Raw genomic sequence first — 6,764 nt, 5'->3', positions numbered from 1 at the left:
ACGTCGTTTTGCACTTGAAGTGTTAGCTCCCGCATATGTGGTTCGATCCTTGTGTACAAAAACAAATTGGGTAGTACATCAACCAACCTTTTTAAGTATACCCACAAATTAAATTGAAAAAAAATCTATCCTAAAATGCAATTGAACTTTAGGATGCTCAGCTCAGGCCAGCATTGCTTAACTAACTAGAGTAGCTTGGGTTTGATTCTCAGGGGCAGCAACAGTACGAGCTGCACTACTAGCGGTGTAATGAGGTTTCCGAGGCATTTGATTAATCCTTTAAACTGCATAAGGTCATTATACAATTAGTAAGAGATGGACAAAATAGAAAATCAAGAGTACAAAACAAAGAAACCTTCACCAACAGACAGCTGTTGCACACATATTTCTTAAAAAAATGCAAATTATAAGCTAAGTTTCAACTTAAGTAAGGAACCTATGCTTCGGTACCGTTATCTGATTGAAGAACTTTTTCGAAAGATATTTATTTGTCGTAACATTTTTTGAAGTAATCACATACTAAAAACAGAACCTGAAAATGGAGGTGGGTTGAGAAACACTGAGTAAATGTTTGGTTCTTGAAGTTAGCATCACAAACAATCGAAATTGCGTCTATGAGGCATCTGGTTATTTGTTTCGTAACACTGACAGTGTAACGGACAGCCCCAAAATTTTTATAATCTGTATGATAAAAGAACAACATTAAACAATTTACACCTAATCCTTCAAAGGTCGTGATTGGATCAACCCCATCCCTTTCACCCTTTACGCGAACTAACAAATCTGCAATTGAACACTATTAGCTTTCTGACGAAGGCTTTGAATATGAACACCCAATTCAATAAAGCTCAAATTAATTTATCTGACTATACTATAAAACTGAAACGACATTAGAAAAATATAAATGTTGACTAAGTTATTTAAAAATACATAATAAACTTAAAAGAATCAGTAATTTTACCTGGGAAACTAGTAGCTATAAAGATTGAAAATCAGAAATTTTATTTACACTCTTAAAATTTTTCAACTTACTAAAAAGGTTGCTCTCTGCAATATGTGCAATTTTGAAGAATTAAAAGAATCCGAAGCTACAATTTTTACTCGTACTTGCAATGAATTTAGTTCACTGAGTAGTGCTGAGTTTAGTCACATTGTAAGTAATCAGACATGGACCATGCATTGGTATAAATAAAGATTAGAAATACATGGCCCATATTAGCAACAAAGAGTAAAAAGTTTTCATTTTGATCACAATGGAACGGTGGATAAACAAAAATCAATAGAGACCCATGCCTATGGAAGGACAAGGCCCAATGAATATTACAGCAGAGAAAAATCCTTGAAGAACCATGTCCATATACATACATGTCAATATTCCTTAGACAAAACAGCTCACTAATTATTAAGAGCATTTGCAAGAACGTGTATATAGATCCTTTAGGGATTAACATATGTAAGTAACAAGTAGAGCTTTTGAGATTGTTTATTCAAAGTTAGTTCCTTTTTTCCCCTGTTGGTAAAAATTAGGGGTTACTCAAAATAAGCTTGACCAAGCGCACTCAACTAAGAAAACGCTAACAAATGCATTAGTAAAAAGGAAAACCAAACCGCAAATAAAACCACATAAAAAATTAATAGAATACAACAAGTAGTGCCCAAATTTTAATATTCCAATAATAGCTACCGAAGAGATGCATAAGCAGAAATCTAAGCTAAACAATCAACTCTGGGTGTACATGTTATTATATTGGAAAAATAGATCGTGTTATACACAAAAATAAAAAACAAAACTTGGTCCAACATACACCTATTATTCGGTGACGTAAGTAGAAATAACTAAAGCTAGGGATGCAACATTGAAGCAGGAAGCTATGGGAAGAAATGCATGTACACGGTGAATGAGGGGTTTCATACACTTACTTTTGTTCTTCGATGAGTGACCTTAGATTGATGCCAATGGAAACTGCGTTGCCGATGAGTGACCTTAATGCGACGCCAACAGATACAGGAACACCAAGCGGCGATTAGGGGTAGATGAAACAATGTCTGAAGATCCCTGGGACGGGCGGCGACGACAAATGCTGGTGGTCAGGCGGCGAAAGTGGATTTGGATGACGAAAAGGGTCTGAGCTGTTATGTTAGGTTTAGCCGCTTAGGAGGTTTTGTTATCTTAGTTGAAGGTGGAATACGGTTTACGCATTTTTGGGGGAAGTAAGCTCTGTGGTCAAAGAGGTGGGTGAAACTAACCCCTAAAGTGTTGATAATATTTTTAATTAGTTTCTCCATCAAATAATTCACTGAGTAGGCCATTATTTGATTTTACCTTCCCGTTTTTTGAAATGAATTATTAAATCCTTTTTTAAAATTAATTCTAAAAATCCAGCACAACTTGGTGACCTTCAAAATCATATTGTGCAAACTCTGTGTCAGATGGAAATGATTTTTCCTCCATCCTTTTTCACTGTCATGGTCCACCTCACGGTGCATCTCGTTGATGAACTAAAACTTGGTGGCCCAGTACATTATCGGTGGATGTATCCAATAGAAAGGTTAGCTTGCTAATAAAGACCTATTATACATTCAATTTCCTTCATAATGTATATAATGAACATTACGTCTTATCTCTATAAAAGGTATCTAGGTCGATTGAAGCAATATGTGCGTAATAAGGCACAAGCTGAAGGCTCAATTGCGGAAGGGTATCTATCTGAAGAAATTTTGACATTCTGTTCTAGATACTTGGATAATGTTGAGACTAGAATCAACCGACCCAGGCGCGTTGATGATCAACCTAGTGATGTTACACACAATTCAGGGGAAACTATGTTCCCAGAAATTGGAAAGGCATCCGGAGCTGTTTCACATTTCGGAGTCACTCCTATGGAGAAAGATCAGGCACATCGTCATGTGCTAGTGAATTGCGAGGCCGTCGTTCCATTTCTTGAGTAAGTATGCTTATGTATTTTTTAACCACAAGCATAAATCATTCCACACCATCATGAATTGGACTAGTTTGCTGTTGTATCATAAAGTACATTTAGGTCAGAAACGAAGCGAAGATTACGGTCACAAACAAGGTCGCAATCTAAGATAGACCGTGTTGTGCATGCAGAATTTTCTCGTTGGTTCAAGGATAAGGTTCGTAGAAATTTAACCTGACTCATGTCTTTTTTAGTATAGGATTTGAACTTCATGAAATCCAATATTTTATGTCAACGGTGGATGTTATTTGGTCCCAGATTCGAATGGACAATACTATACATTCGAAAGAAATGAAGTTGCTGGCATGCAGACCCATGCTTCAAGCAAGACGTTTCGGGGCGTACAACGTCAATGGCTACAAGTTTAGAACTATCACAAACGAAGATGGACTGAAAACACAAAATAGTGGAGTTTATGTCTCATCTAATACTATAAGTTATGCAAGCATGCGCGACAATAGGGTGGCGGTTGGTAGTGCCCCATATTATGAAAAAATTGTGGACATAATTGAATTAAACTACAGCTGCCATTTCACAGTGGTATTATTCAAATGTATCTGGGCTGACACAACTACGAGTAGAGGCATCAGAGAAGACCATATGGGCCTTACCAGTGTTAATTTCACCCGTCCGATACACACCGATGATCGAGAAGAAGATGAACCGTACATATTGGCATCAGAAGTGCATCTCGTATACTATGTAGATGACGTAGTAGATAAAGAATGGAGTATAGTGATTCATGTAAAACCACGAGACTTGTATGACATGGGAAGAGAGAATGATGAAGTTGAAGCTGCTTTTTCTCCACAACCAGGGTTATCCATATCAGCGGCAAGTGACATCGGCGATTTACAGTTGACACGGGATGATGATTTAGAAGACCCAATAGATGATGCTTCCGAGAATTTCGATGATGTGGCTTAGTGGAAAGATGGAAGACATGAACATCATTTATAGAGGATGTGTGTGTGTTTAATAAGTTTAATAGTGTTTATGATGAACGTATTTTGCTTGTTACATTACAATCTGTGTTTTCGTATTTGAAATAAGTTTTCATTTCTTGTTGGTTTTCATACATACCACCAGTTTCTCATTTCTTTCAACGTTTGTTGATAGCAAGACACACTTTTGAAGTAATTTTTGTGGTGATCATCATTGTTGTTGTTCTTAATATCGTTGAATTACCATATTGTTATCATTGACCCATATAGTCAACATTAAATGGTGGTGTAACAGGAGAAATGATTACGGAGGATTTCTCTTCATGTTGTGCGGCGACAACATTCGCTAACGAAATGGCTATGGCCTCTCCATTCTATTCACTTGAACATGCAATTACTGTTGCCAGAGACATCTGGTTCTATAAGTTGAATGTTAGGTCTTGGGTGAAAGCTATCTCAGGACGAACTTGTTCTAATGAATACCTGGAAACGGCGAACGAAGCTACTGTGCAGGTTTGTTCATTAGGCATGCCGTTAAACCATTGAGTTAAACTATTTTTGAATGATAAGTATTTTAAGTTGATATAAGCTTAAAACAAATAACCAGCAATAGTTGATACGTTCATATTAAATTATGTAGGAACTTCATGTATGGGGATCAAGGTATGAGGAGAAATTTGGGTATGTTTTTGTGACATTTGTGGCTGGTAGGATCTCCGAAGACATACTTGCTGAATTAAAGGTTAGTAAAAAGTTTCTAGCATAGCAAGTGAATCACAAAGACACGATGTGATTATAACAAAGACCATGAACTGATTAATTTTATTATGATGTAGACGCGCTTTCGAAACACGCATGTTGTTGAGTTGGATATTGCTTCAAAAGAGGAACTAAATTATATAGAACGTTCTATTACAGAACTTCTTTCCAAGAAATCCGTCCAAACTACCAACGAAGGAGATGGTAATCCTGAATTTTAGTTTTGTTTAGGTTTAAAGAGTGCGAACCATTTTAACGTATTTTTTTCTTAATTACTAGCTAATGACCTTGATGTTATCATTGTCTTTTAAGTAGATTTATCTTGTTGTTTGCATGTTCATATTTTCAGTGTCAGCTGAATATTCAGGCGAAATAGTTTATGACACTCTAGATGGGGCAGACACTGATTCAGAAGACGATTTAGATGTTATCTCCTCCGGTGTATATGACATCTCCAGGAATGTTGAGCTTGATAAGGTCACAGAAAAAGACAATCAAACTTTAAACACCCAGCATAGAGGAGATGACGTACATGCTGCAAAAAGGGGTTTCGATCTGAACAAGTTGACATGGTTTGGAGATGACTTATCAGATCTTTTATCACGTAGCTGCAGTAGATTTTTGACAGAATTTTTCTGGCCAGGTCAATACGATGTTGATGAGAAAATTTGAGTCAATATTTATTTGTCTACTTTAGTAATCTGATTTTTATACACTATTGAACTTTGTTTTGAATTTATGAATTCGGATGTTCACTTGATTTTTTTGTTACCATTTATGTTTGAATACAAACTCAAAATGCGCTGATAGTACAAGACAAAACCTGATTCGTAAATTTGTTTATTGTTATTGATTTATAATATTTTTTTAATTAATCAATTATTTTTTATGTAACACAATATTGAAAATTTTTTTACTGATTTTGGTTAAAGTGTTTGAAACATGTTTTTCAAAAATAAATATTAGCAGAAACTTGAATAGATATAAGAAGGCAATGTTTAAACAAGCAATTTCAACTTAAAAATATATTGCAGCGGTTGAGAGAGTACCGCTGCAAAAAGCACATCAAACACATTTGCCCAGCAACATTTAGCGGCGGTTAAAGTAAAACTGCTGCAAAATGTTACGCTTTTAGTAGCCACATCCACATCCGTCGTGCTAACCGCTACCAAATTCTATTAAGTAGCGATTTCCGGAAACCGCTGCTAAATGTCCGCCGCGAACTGCCGGATTTCTTGTAGTGATATTCTCTATCATAGGCATGATATCAATTAATCTTGTCATGTTTTTTTTATTTTTGTCTGCAATCTTGCATGATGTACCATTTTCTCTCCTTTCGATCACCGTAATCGCATGATATACGGTGCAATATCAGTTTTCACTTCTATAAAAAAAATTATTGCTCTGCCACTTTATAATTTAATGTCCTCATATGCCATTAATATAATAATAGTTTGTTATCTTTCATAAATTAGCCAATACATATGCATACATTCCTTAGAAATACCATTTTTACCATAGGCATATCATTTTTTCATCCTCTATTTGATTCATATCCTTTTTTACTATCCTCATTATGCCAAGGATGTATGACAACTATTTCGAATCACCTTCATTCTTCCTTAAAATTTATTCTAACACGGTAATATAACTCTCATTCAGTTCATATATTATAATTTTTTATTTTTAAATTTGGTTGTGTTAATTTTTTTTTCTTTTATGTCTTCATGATGAACTTTTACATGTCATAGTTATCAATATTTCATTCAAAAATTTCAGTAGAAGAAATTTAACATGTCTTCAACAAGAGACCATAAGGGTTGCATATTTTTTATGTTCCTTAAGAGTACAGTACATTTGTGCTCCCTCATGATATTTCAATAACTCATTTCATGTTTCATTCCATTTTCTATCGTACATTACTTTGTTTGCAGTTGTATCTTCAGAGTAAAAGGAAGCCTAACTTTTTCAAGTTGCATTTAAAGACGCATGATAACTATCATTTATGATGCACTTCATAATCATTACCTACACACTCTACCAGCCTCTGTTACTTGCAACCTACCTTTTTCATTCTAAA

This window comes from Arachis duranensis, chromosome 2 (assembly GCF_000817695.3).
Source record: "Arachis duranensis cultivar V14167 chromosome 2, aradu.V14167.gnm2.J7QH, whole genome shotgun sequence".
Classification (NCBI taxonomy): Eukaryota; Viridiplantae; Streptophyta; class Magnoliopsida; order Fabales; family Fabaceae; genus Arachis; species Arachis duranensis.
Note: the sequence above shows the minus strand (reverse complement) of the source record.